The sequence below is a fragment of the Sminthopsis crassicaudata genome, chromosome 1, assembly GCF_048593235.1.
Source record: "Sminthopsis crassicaudata isolate SCR6 chromosome 1, ASM4859323v1, whole genome shotgun sequence".
In the NCBI taxonomy this organism is placed as follows: Eukaryota; Metazoa; Chordata; class Mammalia; order Dasyuromorphia; family Dasyuridae; genus Sminthopsis; species Sminthopsis crassicaudata.
Window position 1 is genome coordinate 639889216 of NC_133617.1, and position 20837 is coordinate 639910052.

The following is a 20837-nucleotide window of genomic DNA, read 5'->3' on the forward strand; positions in this document are numbered from 1 at the left end:
GTTTTGCCAGCAGGGGTCAATCTTTCACTTTTCCTAACAAACCTGAAAGGTTTCCATTTTATTAATTTAGGACCAGCTCTGGTAAGCTACAAGAGGATGGATCATCATTAGTTTAGCTACAGGATAATTAATTTTTGCTATGATAACATTCATATTTTACCTTCTAAGTTAGTATTTGCAATGGCAGAAGGATCACTAACCAAATCACAAAGCTTTGAAGTATGTGTAGTACTGTTTAATTAATTCAAACATTTATTAAGCTCCTATTATATGCAAAACTTTCATCTACTTCCTGGGGAGATAAAGACAAAATGAACAATGATTGCTCTCAAGGAAATTTTACCAAGGGGAAATAATGTTTATATGAAAAAAACTACATAATCCATAAAAGCTAAATACAAAATAATTCAGAAGCAGCACCAATCATTTGAGACATCAAGAAAATAGCTCATGTAAAGGTTGGTAATTGAACAGAGTATTGAAGTCAGGGAACTATTCTAAAATTCAGAAGTGGGTATGGAGTGCTTTTAGGAGGGAGGAGGATAAATGACCTGAGCAAAGGCTGCATAACAGGAGAGAAATTGTCTATTATATTGTGTAGAAAATAGATCAGTATAACTGATAACTACCTTCTTTATTAATAATTCCCTAATAATATATCTGAAGGTCTACTCTGAGTTTTTTTTTTAATTTCTATTATTTACATTTGGCATATTTTTGATCCCTGAAAGATCTTGTCTGAAAATTTGTTAGGATCAATCCTTAATTTTCATGAAATAAAAAGGAATACAAAAAGTCAGTGTCCAGATTTTAACTAGCTAAATAGATTTTCTTGAATTTTGTCAATATTCTCTCAAGTAAGGGGCAGAAATCATTTTCTTTTCTTATATCTTTCTGTGAATGAAGCTGCCATAAAAAAAGGAACTGTAACTTTCTTAGAACTATAATATAAAATGTCATCCCCAAATCCCCTAACTCCTTGGTTTAATGCACTTATACTTCCAAAGAATTTTCAGTTATGACTGATAATTTCCCATAATGAGGATCACAGTGATTCTGCCTGAGATACAGAGAGGCTATCAAGTTAAACTCAATAATTCCTCAAAACAAGGAAGTTGTGATTCACTCATAAAGGAAGACATCAGGATCAGGGATGCTGAATTACAAAAACACTGACAAGAGGCCTGCGAAAGTGAAACAAGCCCACAAAACCTTCACCACTTCTTCTGTGACAGAGAAATAGATACAATCGATTTCAGCATCCCATTAGTCTAGCAAGCAGACCAAGAAATGTGTTGTCTGCAATAAATGAAACATTCCTCTGGAGAATTGGAACTGGTAGAATAAATAGAAGGTTGGGATGGGGGAGGGAGTAATCCCCCCCCCAAGTCAATTCACTTTTATCACTGACAGGAAGATAGTTTTTGGTCCCAGAAAATCTCTAGCTTGGAAATGATTATCTCTATAATATCTTTCAATTTCACATTTAATGTGAATCATTCTTCCTAATTTTACATACTTCCTAAGGCTAAAGAGAGCTTCCTTCTATCACCACAAGAAAAAGAATGGAGTGGATATAAATTGTTGTCCCAAAAATTGTGATTTTTTTTTCCTTTGAGAGCAAAATGTGGAGATCATAAGAGTTCTCTCAAATGAAGTATTAAGTTTTAATTAGAATATTAAAAACATAGAAACTCTAGAAAGTAGGATATGTAATATAAATATATGAATATGGTATCAAGCAAAACTCTCATGTATTAGTTTCTTCTCAGCATATGCCTCTAAGACAGAGTATTAGTTTTTTTTGTTTTTTTGTTTGTTTTTTTTCCTGGACTTGGACAGTGAGAGTCCACTGTCATATAGGCAAACTGCAAGTATAAACAAAGAGATCTACTTCCAATTTCTAAGATATAGTTAATCAAATCATTTTAGACAAGAGATGCATATGCAGTTTAATGGAAAAATACCAAATGAACTGCAGTCCAAGAGATTAGTTTGAATAAATCAAGTAGATAAAACACACTTGTTGCATTGACTTCTATTTGGAGGAAAGAATAAATTACAATTATTTTTTGTTGTGTTTTTGAGGGGGGGAGGGAGAGGTAGGCCTTTGGGTCAAGTAAAGTAATGAATAAAGAATAATGGTAGGTTCTCTTGGTGATTTCAATTTCAGAATGGTAATAAAACAAACTGAAATAGGTTCAAATTCAAATTCAGACAATTATGCCTTGGATGACCTTGGGCTAACCATTTAGCAATTCTTATTTTATTTTCCCCTTTTATAAAACAAGGACTATATGGCAAATCATGCCTAATTCATTGCTATATTAGTCATAGGCATTTTTTGTCTACTTCTCTGATATCTCTCCTCTACTTATATTTTTATTGTTATCCAGTGTTGAAGCTGGAAAATGAACTAAGGCTAAAAACTAAGACTTATCTGTAAAGTCCAATACAGTTATTGTTTATGGGAAAAAGAAATAAACTCAAGTGAATAAATGACTATGATTCTCGTCTCTACTCTTTTAGTACCCATTTGCTACCAAGAATCTCCTTTTCTACCTTCATTATCAATATCAACACTAGTGTTATTCACTTGTAATATATAAATGACAAATTCCAAAAATTATACATCATGGAAAATAAACCAAAACATGTTGAATGAATTAATCATTACTATCTTGTTCTAAAGCAATATGCATTAAAGTCTCTTTTCTGAATTAAAAAAATATTTTGTATTATATCTTTTTATTTACAAACATATGCATGGGTAATTTTTTTCAACATTGACCCTTGCCAAACCTTCTGTTTCAATTTTTCCCTTCCTGTGTGGCTCAAATTGGTGAGTGGTCAACATTTAATAAAAAGCTGGAGAGATCTCTAAGAGCAAAACAAAAGGTTATTGTACATTCTAGAGAGAATCTGGCATCCCTCCAGCCAAGCAAGCAATCTAAGAAAGGAGGCACCTTTTGGGACAAGTTTTAAATAGTCCCTAATGCAACCACCCCTCCCACCACTGACTACCATCCTTATTGGCTGAGGGTCTTACAGTCTAAACGCAGAAATTATCCAAGAAATTGAACCTGGCCAATAAGTACATAGTTGCCCATATTTGATTGAAGTAAGGAGAAAATGATGTCATGGAAGAATAGCAGGAAGGGGACTTAGGTATGTCCTTGAGTCAATGCTCAAGGACCATCAGGCCTACTCCAACTCTGAAGTAGATGAAGCTTTACTCAATTTTCACAACTGTTTTGAGAGATCTCATCTTGTTCATTCCTCACACGCCTTCTCCCACATGGCAGGTAGTCCAATAATGTTAAATATGTTAAATTATATGTTAAATCCAATATATGTATACATATCTATACAGTTATCTTACTGCACAAGAAAAATTGGATCTACAAAGAAGAAAAAAATCCCTGAGAAGTAAAATAAAAATTCAAGCAAACAATAACAGAAAGAGTAAGAATGCTATGTTGTAGTCTACACTCAGTTTGCATAGTCCTCTCTCTGGTTGTAGATGGCTCTCTTCATTGCTGGACAACTGGAACTAGTTTGAATCATCTCATTGTTGAAGAGAGCCACATCCATCAGAATTGATAATCTTATACTTTTGTTGTTGCCCTCTATAATGATCTCCTGGTTCTGCTCAATTAACTTACCATCAGTTCATGTAAGTATCTCCAAAGCTCTCTGAAATCATCCTATTGATCATTTCTTGAAAAACAATAATATTCCATAACATTCATATGCCATAATTTATTCAGCCATTCTCCAACTGATGAGCATCCATTCAGTTTCCAGTTTCTAGCTACTATGAAAAGGGCTGCCAAAAACATTTTTGCACATGTGGGTCCCTTTCCCTCCTTTAAGATCTGTCTGTGATATAAGCCCAGTAGTAAAACTGCTGGGTCAAAGGGTTGTCACAGTTTGATAACTTTTGAGCACAGTTCCAAATTGCTCTCTAGAATGGTTGGATTCATTCACAGTTCCACCAACAAAGTATCAGTGTCCCAGGTTTTCCACATCTCCTCCAACATTCAGCATTATCTTTTTCTGTCATCTTAGCCAATCTGACAGGTATATAGTGGTATCTAAGAGTTGTCTTAATTTTCATTTCTCTGATCAATAATGGTTTGGAGCACCTTTTCATATAACTAGAAATAGTTTCAATTTCTTTGTCTGAAATTTTCTGTTCATATTCTTTGACCATTTATCAATTGGAGAATGGCTTGATTTCTTATAAATTGGAGTCAATTCTCTGCATATTTTGGAAATGAGGCCTTTGTTAGAACCTTTTAATATAAAAATATTTCCCAGTTTATTATTTCCCTTCTGTTCTTGTCTGTATTAGTTTTATTTGTACAAGTTTAAGTTAATATACACACAATTATCTATTTTGTGATCAATAATAATCTCTAGTTCTTTGGTCACAAATTTCTTCCTCTTCCACAGGTCTGTGAGGTAAAACTATTCTATGTCTTTCTAATTCATTTATAATATCATTCATTGTGCCTAGATCATGAACCCATTTTGACTTTTTCTTGGTTTATGATATTAAGGTTGGGTCAATACCTAGTTCCTGCCATACTAGTTTCCAATTTTCCCAGTAGGTTTTGTCAAATAGTGATTTCTTATCTCAAAAGCTGGGGTCTTTGGGTTTGTCAAACACTAGATTGCTATAGCTATTGAATATTTTATCCTGTGAAGTGAACCTATTCCACTGATCAAGTAGTCTATTTTTTAGCCAGTAACAAATGGCTTTGATAACCACTGCTTTTATAATATAGATTTAGATATGGTGCAGCTAGGCCACCATCATTTGATTTTTTTTTCATTATTTCCTTTGAAATTCTTGATCTTTTGTTCCTCTAGATGAATTTTTTGTTATTTTTTTCTAGGTCCGTAAAATAGTTTCTTTGGAGTTTGATTGGTATAGCACTAAATAAATAGATTAGTTTAGGTAAAGTATTAGCATTTTTATTATATTCCCTGGACCTATATAAGAGCACTTAATATTTTTCCAAATGTTTATATCTGACTTGGTGTGGAAAGTGTTTTGGAGTTTTTCTCATATAGTTCCTGACTTTCCCTTGGCAGATAAATTCCCAAATATTTTATACTATCGAGTTATTTTAAATGAAATTTCTCTTTGTATTTTTTGCTGTTGGATTTTGTTAGTGATGTATAAAAATACTGATGATTTATTTTGTATCCTGCAACTTTGCTAAAATTGTGAATTATTTCTAATAGATTTTCAATAGATTTTCTGGAGTTCTCTAAGTATACCATCATAATATCTGCAAAGAGTGACAATTTTGTTTCCTCATTACTTACTATAATTCCTTTAATCTCTTTTTCATCTCTTATTGCCAAAGCTAGCATTTCTAATATGATATTGAATAGTAATGGTGATAGTGGGCAACCTTGTTCCATTCCTGATCTTTAGAAATGGTTCCAGTTTATCCCCATTACATATGATGCTTACTGACAGTTTTAAATATATGCTACTGACTATTTTAAGAAAAGGTCCATTTATTCCTGTAGTCTTTAGTGTTTTTAATAGGAATGGGTGTTGGATTTTATCAAATATCTTTTATGCATCTATTAAGATAATCATATGTTTTTGTTAATTTGATTATTGATAAAGTCAATTATGCTAATAGTTTTCCTAATAATGAACCAGCCTTGTATTCCTAGTATAAATCCTACTTGATCATGGTGTATCATGGGATGATTTTCTGTAATCTCTTTGCTAATATTTTCTTTAAGATTTTTGCATCAATATCCATTTAGGAGATTGGTTAATAATTTTTGTGTCTGTTTTCATCCTACCTGGCTTAGATATCTGTATCATGTCTGTGTCATAAAATAAATTTGGTAGGACTCCTTCATTTCCTATTTTTTCAAATAGTTTACATAACTTTGGAATGAATTGTTCTTTAAATGTTTGGTAGAATTCACATATAAATCCATCTGTTTCTGGGGATTTTTTTCTTAGGGTGTACTTTTTTTCTGTCTCCATTCAATTTTCTCCAAAGATCTATCATACCTAACTTTTCTAGTGTTCTATTTACTTCTTTAACTTATTTTTTATTTATTTTGTGGTTTGATTTATTTAGTTCTGATAGAGTAAGGTTGAGATCTCCCACTATTATAATTTTGCTGTCTATTTCTTCTTGCAACTCTCAACTTCTCCTTTAGAAATTTCTATGCTATGAACTAATACTGAGTGAAATGAGCAGGACCAGAAGATCATTATATACCTCAACAACAATACTATATGATGATCAATTCTGATGGACGTGGTCCTCTTCAACAATGAGATGAACCAAATCAATTTCAAATGAGCAGTAATGAATTGAATCAGCAACACACACTCTGGGAGATGACTATGAACCATTTCATAGAATTCCCAATCCCTCTATTTTTCTCCTTCTGCATTTTTGATTTCCTTTATAGGCTAATTTTACACTATTTCAAAGTCTGATTCTTTTTGTACAGCAAAAAAAATGTTTGGACATGTATACATATATTGTATTTAACTTATACTTTAACATATGTAACATGTATTGGTTAACCTGCCATCTGGGGGAAGGGATGGGGGTAAAAAGGGGAAAAGTTGGAACAAAGGTTTTGCAATTGGCAATGCTAAAAAATTACCTATTCATATATCTTGTAAATAAAAAGCTATAATTAAAAAAAAGAAATTTCCATGCTATACCACTTGGTGCATATATATTTAGTATTGATGTTGCTTTATAATCTATCGTACCTTTTAGCAAGATATAGTTTTCTTCCTTATCTCTTTTAATTATATCAATGTTTGCTTTTGCTTGATCTGAGATCAGGATGACTACCCATTTTTTTTAACTTCACCTGAATAATAATAGATTCTGCTCCAGCCTTTTATTTTTACTCTGTATATATCACTCTGCTTTAAATGTGTTTCTTGTAAACAGCATATTGTAGGGTTCTGGCTTTTAATGTAGTCTACTATCCACTTCTGCTTTATAGGACATTTCACCCCATTCTCTTTTACAGTTAAAACTACTAATTCTATATTTTTTGCCATCTTATTATCCCCAGATTATAGTTTTCTTTTTCTTTTTCCCTTTCCTTCATTGCCAGTATTTATGAGCACCACTTACCTCCAGCAGCCCTACCGCTTTAGAATCCCTCCTCCTTTCTTATACCTTTCCCCTATTTGTTTTCCCTTCTATTTAGCCTACCCCTTTTCACTTACCCCTCTCACTTTTTCAATAAGGTGAAAGAAGTTTCTCTGTAAACCAAATATGTCTAATATTTTCTCTTTGAGCCAAATGTGATGAGAGTAAGATTCACACAATGTTCATCCCCTTCCCTTCTTTACTTTAGATACAATAGATTTCCTTTGCTTCTTAGTGAGATGTAATTTTTCTCATTTTACCTCTACTTTTCCCTTTTTCTGGTACAATTCCCTTTCAATCTCTAGTTCCTTTTTCATATTATAACAGTGAAATCAAATTATACATGCACTCTCTATGTATACCCATAACAGAAATACAGTTCTCAAAAGTTCTTATTTCCTCTTTATGCTTCTCTTGAGTCCTATATTTGGAGGTAAAATTTTTTGTTTAGCTCTCATCTTTTCATCAGAAATAAATGGAATTCACTTGTTTCATTAAGCACCCATCTTTTTCCCTGGAAGAAAATGCTCAGTTCAGCAGGGTATTTTATTCTTGGCTGCATTTCAAGTCCCTTTGCTTTTCAAAATATCAGATTCCAGGCCCTTCAAACCTTTAAGGTGGAAGTTGCTAGATCCTGGGTGATCCTCATTATGGCTCCTCAGTATTTGAATTGTTTTTTTCTGGTTGCTTATAATATTTTTCCCTGGTGTCATAGTTCTGAAATTTAGCAACAATATTCCTTGGAGTTTTAAATTTGGAGTCTCTTTCAGGAGGTGCTCAGTGAATTCTTTCAATTGCTATTTTACCTTCTTTTTTATTAATTTTATAATGATAAAACTTTATTTGACAGAACATATGCATAAGTAATTTTTGATAACATTATCCCTTGTATTCATTTTTCCAAATTTGCCCCTCCCTCCTTCTACTCCCTCCCCTAGATGACAGGCAATACCATACATATTAAATGTGTTACAGTATAACCTAGATACAATATATGTGTGTAAATCCAATTTTCTTTAAGAATTGGATTGCGAAGGTATAAGTAACCTGGGTAGAAAGACAGTAATGCTAACAGTTTACATTCAATTCCCAGTGTTCCTTCTCTGGGTGTAGTTATTTCTGTCCATCATTGATCAACTGGAGGTGAGTTGGATCTTCTTTATGTGAAGATATCCACTTTCATCAGAATATATCTTCATACAGTATTGTTGTTGAAGTGTATCTCCTGGTTCTGCTCATTTCACTCAGTATCAGTTAGTGTAAATCTCTCCAAACCTCTCTGAATTCATCCTGCTGGTCATTTCTTACAGAGCAATAATATTCCATAACATTCATATACCATAATTTACCCAACCATTCTGGACATCTGTTCATTTTCCATTTTCTAGCCACTACAAAAAGTGCTACCACAAACATTTTGGCACATACAGATTCCTTTCCCTTCTTTAGTATTTCTTTGGGATATAAGCCCAGTAGTAGCATTGCTGGATCAAAGGGTATGCACAGTTTGATAACTTTTTGGGCATAGTTCCAAATTGCTCTCCAGAATGGCTGGATTCTTTAAAAACTCCACCAACAATGTATCAGTGTCCCAGTTTTCCCACATCCCCTCCAACATTCATCATTATTTGTTCCTGTCATCTTAGCCAATCTGACAGTTGTATAGTGGTATCTCAGAGTTGTCTTAATTTGCATTTCTCTGATCAGTAGTAATTTGGAACACTCTTTCATATGAGTTGATATAGTTTCAATTTCATCATCTGAAAATTGTCTGTTAATATCCTTTGACCATTTATCAATTGGAGCATAGTTTGACTTCTTATAAATTAGAGCCAATTCTTTGTATGTTTTAGCTAGGCCTTTATCAGAACCTTTGACTGTAAAAATGTTTTCCCAATTTGTTACTTCCCTTCTAATCGTGTTTGCATTAGTTTTGTTTGTACAAAAGCTTTTTAATTTGATGTAATCAAAATCTTCTATTTTGTGATCAATAATGATCTCTAGTTTTCCTTTGGTCATAAATTCCTTCCTCCTCTACAGGTCTGAGAAGTAGACTATCCTCTGTTCCTCTAATCTATTTATGATCTCATTCTTTATGCCTAAATCATGGACCCATTTTGATCTTATCTTGGTATATGGTGTTAAGTGTGGGTCCATATCTAATTTCTGCCATACTAATTTCCAGTTTTCCCAACTTTTTTTTCAAATAATGAATTCTTATCCCAAATGATGGTATCTTTGGGTTTGTCAGACACTAGATTGTATTTTACCTTCTTTTTCTGTGACATCAGGGCAGTTCTCATTGATGATTTCCTGAAAAACAGTGTCTGAGCTCTTTTTTTCATCATGGTTTTCTGTGAGTCTTGATAATGCTTAGATTGTCTTTCCTAGATCTATTTTCCAAGTCAGTTGTTTTCCCAAATATATATTTTACATTTTTCTATTTTTTTCATTTTGGGGGGGTTTTGTTTGACTGATTCTTAATGTCTCATAGTCATTCATTTCATTTGATCAGTTCTGATTTTTAGTGAATTATTTTCTTCATTTACTTTTTTTTTACTTCTTTTTGTATTTCTCCAATTGAGTTTTTAAATGAGTTGTTTTGTTCTATGGAAGTTTTTTTCCATTTCACAAATTCTGTTTTTCAATGAGTTATTTTCCTTTTCCATTTCACAAATTCTGTTTTCCTGAGAGTTCTTTATCTTTTCTATTTCACAAATTTTATTTTTCAGGGAATTGCTTTCTTTTCCCCCTTTATCAAATCTATTTTTTAATGAGTTATATGCCTTTTCTAAACCCTCTTGCAAAGTTTTCCTTTCCTTTTCCCAGTTTTCTTCTAGCTCTCTTTTGATACATTTTAAAATTTCTTCAAGGAGAGCATTGTATGGTGGCGACCAGATTATATCATCCTTTCAGGCTTCATCTGGAAACAATTTACTTTTATTTTCCTCAGGGTTTGAAATCTGTTCTTCTCTTTAACCATAGAAACTATTTATACTTAGAGTCCTTTTTTTTTTCATTTTACTAATTTAAAAAAAAATGTTGGGATCTACTTTTAGGACAAGGGAGGTTTTCCAAGCCTCCTCTACAGGTAGCACAAAGTGGCAGTGGAGAGGCAGTGGCTGCACTGGGATGATGCTGATTCACTCCAGTGCTGGATGGGCATAGCCAGGTTCGTGAAATTTGGGCACTTTGGGGTTAACCTTTTGTGTTTGTGTTGGATGTGTTATAATTTCTCTGCTGCTCTATTGGCTTGCAACCAGGGCAGAATATCCAACACTGTGGTAGAGTCCTCCCCATAGATTATCCACAGCATGGAGTCTGCACTGGCCCATGGAGACCACACCTCTCCATGTCTTCACAGCATTCACTGGCATCCTGAACCTGGATACTTCCCCGGGCCCAACTGAAACAGACTTTTCTGGCAATCTTCGAAATTATCTTCTGCTGGTAATTTGCTACACTCCCAATATTTCTGAATTATGCTAGTCTAGAACTAATCTAATTCAGAGGCTTAATTTAATAATTAACTGAGGGTCCTTGGAGGAGATCAGAAAGAAGTGTGTGTCCTCTCCATCATTTTGACTCTACCATCCATACTTTCTCTCTTAATACTTTTATCAAATAAAAAAGGGAATCTCTCATGCTGGAAATGCTTAGAAATGGAAAAGAAGACTTGGATTATAATGTTATTTCTACATAACATTAAACTTACCACCATGAAAGATATTTGGATGCTGAAATCACATGTATTGTCTTCCAGGTAGAAGTATGTGAAAAACAGATGAATCATATAGTCATAATGTTTTGGAAATAGATTATTATTTTACAAATTATGAAATTCAAAAGTTTGAAACTGCCCAAGGTCAGTCATGTTACTCATATTATAGATTTAGAACTAAAGATATTTTCTGACAGTGCAGTGTCCCCTCTAAAATAAAATTCAATTAAAAATGCAATATTAAATGAGGTATACATCACTGTTAAAATAATTTATTTTTACTTTCATCTACCTTATGTTTGTAGGTAGGTGCAAAAAAGTTTCCCTTCATTTATTATGAAAAATGATTTTTTCCAAAATTTTAGTATATTTTTATACCATTAATAAACCACTGTTTTTGTTAAATCATGTATATACACTCATATTTACATCTGTATTTATATTTTTATCAATATCCACATCCATTTCTATCACAAAAGAAAAAGACAAAATAATGCACTGATATTTCATCTTTCAGATAACCTTAGCAAATGCATATGATCATGTCATTATAGGATCAAAAGACTTGCATGACAAGGATCTTGGAAATTCATTTAGTTCTAGTAAAACTGAGAAAACTGAGAACCAGAGTGCTTGTGACTTGTCTATAAGTATTTATGTGGGAAAGCAGAGCTTTAAACCCAGGTTCTTCATAAATGTTTAATTTTGTTCTTTCATAGAAAAGTTATTAGTTTATCATGAAAATATTGAGTTCCATTTTCCCCAGTGTCCAGTGGATCACAACATAACATTCTCAATTTTTGTTATTGTTCACTTGCATTTTGTTTTATTACTCATTTTCTTTCCTTTTGTAATCTGATTTTTCTTGTACAGCAAGAGAATTATATAAATATGTTTGGATTTAACATATATTTTAACATGTATAACATATATTGGATTGCTTGTCACATACGGCAGGGGTGGTGGGAAGGAGGAGAATATCTGAAATACAAGGCTATGCAAGGATCAATGCTGAAAAATTATTCATGCATATATTTTGAATAAAAAAGCTTTAAAAAGTTTAAAAATCTAACCTCTTCCTTTTAGAAATGAAGGAGTACACAATTTAAATTATCTGCGGCCTTTTTATGTCAGAACTGAAACTTGGCAATCTTAAGTTCCCATTTAATTTTATTTCCATTCTAGTGAATCCCAATATTTTTGGTCCTGAAAACCTCTTTAAACAATATCAACAGCATCAACAGCAATAATAGCAACACCAAAACATTGTTGTGATCCATAAGGATAATAGAATACACAATTAATAATATTCTGCAAAGATATGGTGCTTGTAGCTCCATTAAGAGTTTTTATGTTTTTATGACAAACCCATTGAGTCAAGTTTCATGAACTACTAAACAGAAAATACTACATCATCATAACTTAGGGTCAAGTAAGAAGCAATAAGACATTATTGCCATGTGGAGGTATGTTGCCTTTAAATAATATGATGACAACTAGGTCTTCTTTAAACCTTCAGATTTATATCCAAAAAATGACTTTCTTTATAAAAATATCTAAGTATCAAAATAACAATGTAAATTTTCAAACAATCATAAATAAAATTGAACTTCTGAATTTTAAAATTTCTACGATTTCAAGAATGAACGTTTTTTCCCCTTAGTGTGATACAAACCTCTTAATCATAGCGTTCAGTTGTTAGAATACATTTTTCTCCTTTCAATATGTTTAACTAAGCATCAGAACAGTTTTCATTATTATTCTATTTTAGAACCAAAAGGGGGAATATAAGCATAAATGATCCTCCACCATCCTCAGTTATGAAGTATAATTCAAGGGGATCATTTTCAATTCCTTAACAATATAAATAAGATAAAGTATCTTTGACTAAGAGTCAAACATCTCATATACTTATCTAAATAACTTTCAGCCAAAAGCTTAACAGAAAGAGAGTATTTTTTTTGTTTATTTGTTTTTTTGGGTTTTTTTTTAAAGTTGCACATTGTATTTAACTCTTTAAAAACAATTTAAGAGAAACTTATTTTCTTTTGCCATATCCATTCATATATCTGGGGGGAAAAGCATTTTAGACTAAGACAAATCATTAATACTTTTCTAATTCAAAGGTGTGTTGCTCAAAAGCCTTTATGTACTTTTCGACTGATATTATTTAGAAATACATAAAACATATGTGAGTAAACCATATTGGCATTGGAAGGTAATGGGAACTATAATTTCTTTTTTAGTTTGTGTTTTCTTTGTTGTTGTTGTTGTTTTCCTGTTTTGAAAAGATTATTGAAATTCATTCAATCTCCTTTTCCATTTGGGAAAAAGTGCATTTTCTTGGACATGATATATAAAGACTATTAATAATTCATAAAGGGAAAAGAAGGGAATAAACAGAGGGCATAAAAATGCTAAGCATTTTGCTAACCACTTTTCATTACTACTACTACTACTACTACTACTACTACTACTACTACTACTACTACTACTACTACTACTACTACTACTACTGCTATCACCACCACCATCACTTCTACTACTACAATATTACTGATAAGAGAAAAGTAAGTTAAAACAACTCTGAGCTATTTTGTCACACTTGTCAGATTGGCTAATAGCACTGAAAAAGAAAATGACAAATGTTGGAGGGGATGTGGGAAAATTAAAACACTAATTTATTATTGATGAAATTGTATACCATTCAACCAATTTTGGAGTGCAATTTGGATCTATGCCAAAAAGGCTATAAAACCATGCATATCCTTTATCTATTAGGTTTATATCCCAAAGAAATTAAAAATAAAAACAAAAGGACATATATATATATATATATATATGCACATATATATATATATAAACAGATATTTATTTATTATTTATAGAAATGTTTAAGTCTACTGAAAGAACTGGTAGAACCTGAACACAGATCATAAATATCTTTTTCTTTATATTGGGGTTGGAGGTTGTCTGTTTTCTTTGAGAGTATAACTTACATAGAATTGTGTTTTGCATGACTATGCATGTGTAACCCATGTCAAATTTGTTTGCCTTCTCAATGGGAGGGTGATGAGGAAGAAGGGAGACAATTTAGAACTCAAAATGTAAAAAAAAGAAAAAACTTTAAATTTGCTTTTTAGGTAATTGGGAAAATGAAACATTAAATAATATTTTAAAACTATGCATTTCTACAAAGTACCTTGCCTGCCAAAGATTTATTTAATAGAAGTCCATCTCTCCAAACCTACACCTTTCTTCCTTGATGCCTATGGTAATATCCAGATCACACCATTCTTAAAACTCAAAACAAAACAAAGCAAAAAAACTTATGCCATCCTTTTTGTCATTATATATTCCTCATCTTTTTCACAATGAACTCTGGAAAACTCTTAGAAAATCAAATTACTTTCATCATCTACAACTCACTTCTCAATGTCTTATAATTTGACTATGGCTTCTTACACTAAAAAAGTAGACTGAAACATCTCTCTTCAAAGTTACCAGTGATCTTTTCTTTCCATATCCAAGGGTCTTTTTTCAATCATCTTTACTTTTTTCTGTGCTGTATTTATCACATTTAATGAGTCATACCAAAAAACATACTCTCTCTCTGTCCCTATTTCCCTCTGTCTCTGTCTCTCTCTTTCTGTCTCTGTTTGTCTCTGTCTGTATGTCTCTCTTTCTCTCTCTCTCTCTTTCTGTTTTTCTCTCTGTTTCTCACTCTCTGTGTTTCTTTCTTTCTATCTATCTATCTATCTATCTATCTATCTATCTATCTATCTATCTATCTTATCTATCTATCTCTATCTCTATCTCTCCTCTTTTCTCCTCTCTCTAGATTCTTTGATCTTTCAATTTTTAATTATCATGTCTAGGAATATGATTTTTATAACATATATACATCCTGCTGTAGTCAAGTCTCCTGACCTCCAGGAGCACATTATCAAATGCCTGTTGAACATAATTTATTGGATATTCTATTGACATTTCAAATTCCACATGTTCAAAATGTAACTAATTTTTTTCCATGCAAACCTCAATCCCTTAATAAAATAGTGGCTTTATTTTTCTATTTCTTTTGAGGTATACCATCCTCAAGTTGCAAGCCTTGGAGTTATACTTGAATATTTTATTTTCCCTTATAAAATATTTTATTAATATTTTTCATTGATCATATTAATCAATGTTTCCATGTCTATACAGAGCCCTTCTTAATCGCAAATGAGTACAGTCAAGAAAAGCAAATGAAGGGGAGATGCAAAAAGTCATTTTTATGTAAGATGATTTATTGTGCATTTTAATTGTTTTTTTATTTGAAAAGATCAGTTGTTCATGTGACATGGCACCTACTTGTACTTTAAAAAAATAACAAGAAATAATTTATTAGGATATGATATTGATATTAGTCAGGATGAAAGCATCAACTAATGATTTGCATTACTAAATTATTGTGTATGTTCCTTTCCATAATTAAACAATTATTTTCAGAGGACATCCCCTATATTTTATGTAGCTATATGATAGAAATAATTATAGGAGGAATATTTGGAGACAAAATTTTGATTTGATTACTTCTAACAGCAGACAGAAGTTTCATTCACAAATTTATTTCAATAGCATTACTATACCAGAAAAAATGAAAACAATGGTACCATTTTTGGTTTTTAACTATTCAACACACCATTTAACTAAGAGACTTTACAGAGTCATATTAATGCTCCTTGCAACTATATCTGTATGTAGTTACTAAGAGATTACAAAAGGTTATTAAATCAAAGCCAAACAAGAACACAGAACAAGCCATGACTTACCACTTCACAACTCTAAACTTAGGCAATCAATGACTGGAGGATTAGAAGTATCAGACTCCTCAAGATTTCCCTGAAAGACAAAATTAAACACCATGCCTTAATTCATGTTTCTTGCATTTGTTATAAATTTATACAAGGGCTTCAAATCAGACAACCAGGCAAAAAGATAAAAACTTAAAGTGACACCTAGTAGATGACTGCCATCTACAAATTGATGCCAAGGAATAACAACACGATAAAGTGGAATTTATATTCTTGCAATGATGTAAAATGGTATAGTTCATAAAATTTAAAATAAAGGTCAGATATTGAATTATATAATTCCATTGGCATTCTCTGATAGAAATGTTCATGCTCCAGTACATCAATTATGTAATTAGCCATAATGCTAATTTTAACCTCTTATAGGACAATCTACTTCACTCAAAGTAATTTTGCTTCAATGAACTGGATCCAAAAATAAATCTGATTTTACTTTAATGTTGGTGTTTAAGGTAATTAACTGCACAGAGTTATTGCTAATGACATACTGCTAATTAGCCAAATAAATTATATTATGGTTTTGAAAATTATAGCTATATCAGAGTTGGCTTCCTTCATGGCCTTGTAACCAGCCATACATTGTGCTAAGGTTTATATACCCATATGCAAATTAGTCCTAGTGCATTAAAATGATTGGATGTAAGACCATATCTCTTCTATAAAAACAGAGGACTGAAACATTTTAATCTATCTTAACATGCTCACACACACTCTAAAAAAAGTGAATTCAATATGTTAATACATATAGTCTTAGTAACAAATTCATCCTAAAGTATACTTTATCTCTAACATAACAATTATAAAGAACAGCAATAATTGAAAAAACCCTTAAATACATAAATTACACATCATCAAATTAAATTGCATAATAAACAGGAGTTGACAAATTTTATAAGTGCCAACTGTGTGCACAATATATATTTCAGTAGTTCAGAATAAAGTCAAAAACAGCAGCAGCAGCAACAACCAATTCCAAATGCTCTGCCTCCAAGGAATTTATATTTTATTTGAGGCTACAACATATAAACAAACAAGATCAGAGAAGAGTTGTGGAATACTGGACTTAAACCTTGAAGAATGGCAAAGGATTCTAATGTGTCAGTGTATGAGGGAAATGAATTACATACATGGAGGATAACTTCAGAAAAATGCATGGAAGAAAGAATTGGGAAACAAAAGAGTGATCTTCAAACCACTTTTTCCACACCTTTCCCATTATGACTGCTTGGCTCATAGAGATGATACTTCATCTATTATTTATCATCCCTATTTTCCTTTTATGTTTTCAAATATTTGAAACGCTGTTTTTTTTTCTTTTACCTTTCTCTGTCCAAATAATACTCATTTTTTCAATTCTAGTTAAACTGCAAGTCTTTGATATAGCATTTCCCCCCCCATAAAGTTGGTCCTCATCAATTTTTCCCTTTTCTGAACACTGAAAATCTTTGCTACAACAACATTCTTGAATTCCATTGTGTGTGGTCTGTTCTCCCCAACCTGATTGAGAATCAAGGAGAAGGAGAGGAAGAAAGGGAGAGGAAGAGAGAGGGGGGAAAAGAAGAGAGGGATATGGAAAGAAAGACAAAGAGGAAGAAAGGAAGAGAGGAAGAGGAGGAGAGGGAGAGGAAGAGAGAGGAAGAGAAAGAGAGAAACAGAGAGCGAAAGAGAGCAAAAATGAGAGAGAGAGAGAGAGAGAGAGAGAGAGAGAGAGAGAGAGAGAGAGAGAGAGAGAGAAAGAGAGAGAGAGAATAAGATTAACCATTTTGGAACTGAAATTCAATTTAAAGGTCTTAATATACAATAAATAAAGCTTTCATAAAATATTCTATTGTGAACTTAGAAGTTAATTCATTAATTTTGTAATTATCTATCTAAAGAATTCAAATCACCAAATCTATGAAATAATTTGACCCAATGTCTTTTGAAAGAATTTTTTTAGAAAGTTCAATTCAAATACAAAAATAAATTATATAATACAAGGCATTATTAAAATACATATAAAGGAAATATTTGAAAGTTCACAAAGTATGCTCTCTTCTCATGAGATTTCTTTATTGTTCCTTAAAAAAAAGAAGTGCACTGAATGGATATTAAGTAGCCTCTTGAGGATGTCTTGACAGGTTTCCAATAGCCTGTAGTACTTATATCAGCATTGGCTTTAGCTTCTATCATATTAACTGATATCCACTAATGAGAGATATAGCTACTCCATTGTTCTTTTTTTATGAGCTATCAAAATATATAAAATGTAATATTGCCAAGCAATTTTTCCCAAGCCAAACTCAGATAAATCTGAAGGCTAATTCTATTTCTTAATCTTTTTTTCATTAATTTCTCCTTGGTCTGATTTCATCTTGAGGAATAAGACTTAGATAACTGTATAGCCTGAATTGATTAAGAATAGCTATTTTTATTGTTGTTCAGTCATTTTTTTCAGTCATATGTGACTCTTTGTGACTTAATTTGGAGTTTTCAATGGCAAGGATACTGGAGTAGTTTGCCATTTCCTTCTCCAGCTCATTTTGCAGATTGGATTAGAATGATTTACTCAGGGTTAATTATTACCCTCATTTTGCTCATGAACAAATTAAAATAGAAGGTTTTAAGAACTATAAAGAATCACACAGATATTAAGTAAGTTAGTACAGATTTAAACCTGGGTATTCTTGACTTTTGATGTAATGCTCTGTATGTCACATTATCTAATTCTTTGTTTCAGAACTTTCAAGAAAACAGGCATTCAAAAGTAATAAATAGGGAAAATGTGAATGTGTAATTTGATCTACAAAAATCACATACTGACATATATTCCATATGCAATGGCCAGAACAAAACACAGTATTTTCATTATGGATTTATGAGGACAAAATACAATGGTACCATTACCTCTAACTCCTGGTAGCAATATTTCCCACAAATAAAAGTAAGATCAAAATAGTTTCCTACATATCAGATCAGACTGCTGACTCATATTGAGTTAGAGATTCAATCTAGAACTGTTCCAAAAGGGCTATAAACCTGCACATACTCTTTGACCTAGCAGTTCCATTACTGGTTTTGTATCCCAAGGAAATCATATAGGAGGGAAAAGGACCCACATGTGCAAAAATATCTGTAGCAGCTTTTTTTGTGGTAGCTAAGAATTGGAAAAGGAGTGGATATCCTTCATTTGGGATATGGCTGAACAAACTGTAGTACATGAAGATAATGGAATATTATTGTCCTATTAAAAAAAAAAAGATGAACAAGCTGATTATAGAAAGGCCTGGAGAGATTTATATGATCTGATGCTGAGTGAAACTAGCAGAACCAAGAATGCTTTGTTCATAATAACAGCAAGAATATGCAATGACCAACTATGAAAGTTCTTCTCAGAAGTTCATTGATTCAAAGCAATCCCAATATACTTTGGATAAAAAATGCCATCTGCAACCAGAAAAAAATCTAAGGAGATTGAATGTAAATTAACCCATGCTATGTTCACTTATTTTTTTCTGTTTTTTTTTTTTCTCTCTCACATGGTTTTCCCTTTTTGCTTTGATTTTTCTCTCCCAACATGATTCATAAAACAATGTGTATTAAAAATAAATAAACTTACTGCAATTAGAAAAAGAGATTAGGGGCTTCTAAATTCCCCAATACATGTCCTAAATAACTGTTGTCAACTTTTTGATGAATATGCATTATGCATATTACGCTAAGGTGAATTTGTTGAACCAATTAAAAGACTTAATATTTATATTAAATTCATCTGATTAGATTTGATCCCTTATGTCAACATCTTAAGAACTTTTAGAATCTTCACTCTCTTTTCCAATGGTGGAAACATCTTAGCTTTGTGTTATAATCAAATCTGTTGAACATGCCAGCTATTCTTTTTTTAAGACTTTGATAAAAATGTTAAATAATAGAAAGTCATGACAGATTCTTGATATGACTAATTAGAAATCCCATATCCACACACTAGCACTCTATTACAAATAATGTTAACCCAACTCAGGCATGCACTTAAAGGAAAGATTAAAAGGAATAAAAGGAACTTGGCAAACACAAACCCTGCCTGTTTACCAAAAACATCACCTCTAGCATTTACCAGTATTAGAGGCACTGCCTGCCCAGTGAGTTATAATTTTAAGGGCCATAATATCCTCACCCTTCCAAGGGCTTCTAAATTAATATCTGACTCAATCCTCAAATTTCTTGAATGATATCCATGATAGATGTTTATTCAAATTTTGTTTGAATCACCCCTCCCCTATTTGGCTTCTTTTACTTTTTAATCTTTTTTTTTTTAACATAAATATAAAATTTAACCAAATATAACATCCCAGTTTTTTTTTTTTTTTGGTGTTTTTTTTTTTTTTTTTTCATCATGGTTTTCAGATAGTATAATGATTCTTTGGTTGCCTCTCCTGGATCTATTTTCCAGGTCAGTTGTTTTTTCAATGAAGTATTTTACATTTCCTTCTAGTTTTTTTTTTTTTTTCTTTTTTGTGTTCTGTTGGACTGATTCTTGATTTCTTGTTGAGTTATTCACTTCCATTTGTCCAATTCTAATTTTTAATGAATTGTTTTCCTCAATTAGCTTTTTTACTTCCTTTTGCCTTTGGCCAATTGAACTTTAATTAATTAATTATTATTATTAATTTGAAAGGCAATTAGAGTTAAGTGACTTGCTCAGGATCACACTGCTAAGTAATTGTTAAGAGTCTGAAACTAGATTTGAACTCAAGTCCTGCTAACCTAGATATACCTTGTTAAGGGCCATGCCTAGGTGAAAGGGCATATCAATTCTCTGAGAGCCTCCACAGTTGTGAATCAAAACACTTGAAGGTGTTGCAAAGCATCCTTTACTAATGCAGATGTTCCTTAAAACAAAGAAGCAACAGTGCCAGAGAGCTATTTGTATGATCTTCCAAGAGTTCCTTCAGTAACCCTTGGGGAAGGAAAGGGAGAAATGATTGGATAAGACTTTTTTAGTCCGGGTAATTAAATGGACTAACACATCAAAGGGCCGAGCTAGGAGACTGATGAGAGACTTATGAAAAATGCCTGTTCTGATAATAGTCCTCTTCTCTGTTTGAAAGT

At 32.1% G+C, this 20837-nt stretch overlaps 1 protein-coding gene across 1 annotated transcript in view; it reads right to left on the reverse strand.

Moving 5' to 3' along the window:
• The window catches only part of PTPRD (protein tyrosine phosphatase receptor type D), a 2806204-nt gene that overhangs the window by 2065218 nt on the left and 720149 nt on the right, over positions 1 to 20837 (reverse strand). The window contains 1 exon segment of the mRNA XM_074282898.1: positions 15708 to 15777. The gene's annotated coding sequence lies outside the window, so the exon portion shown is untranslated.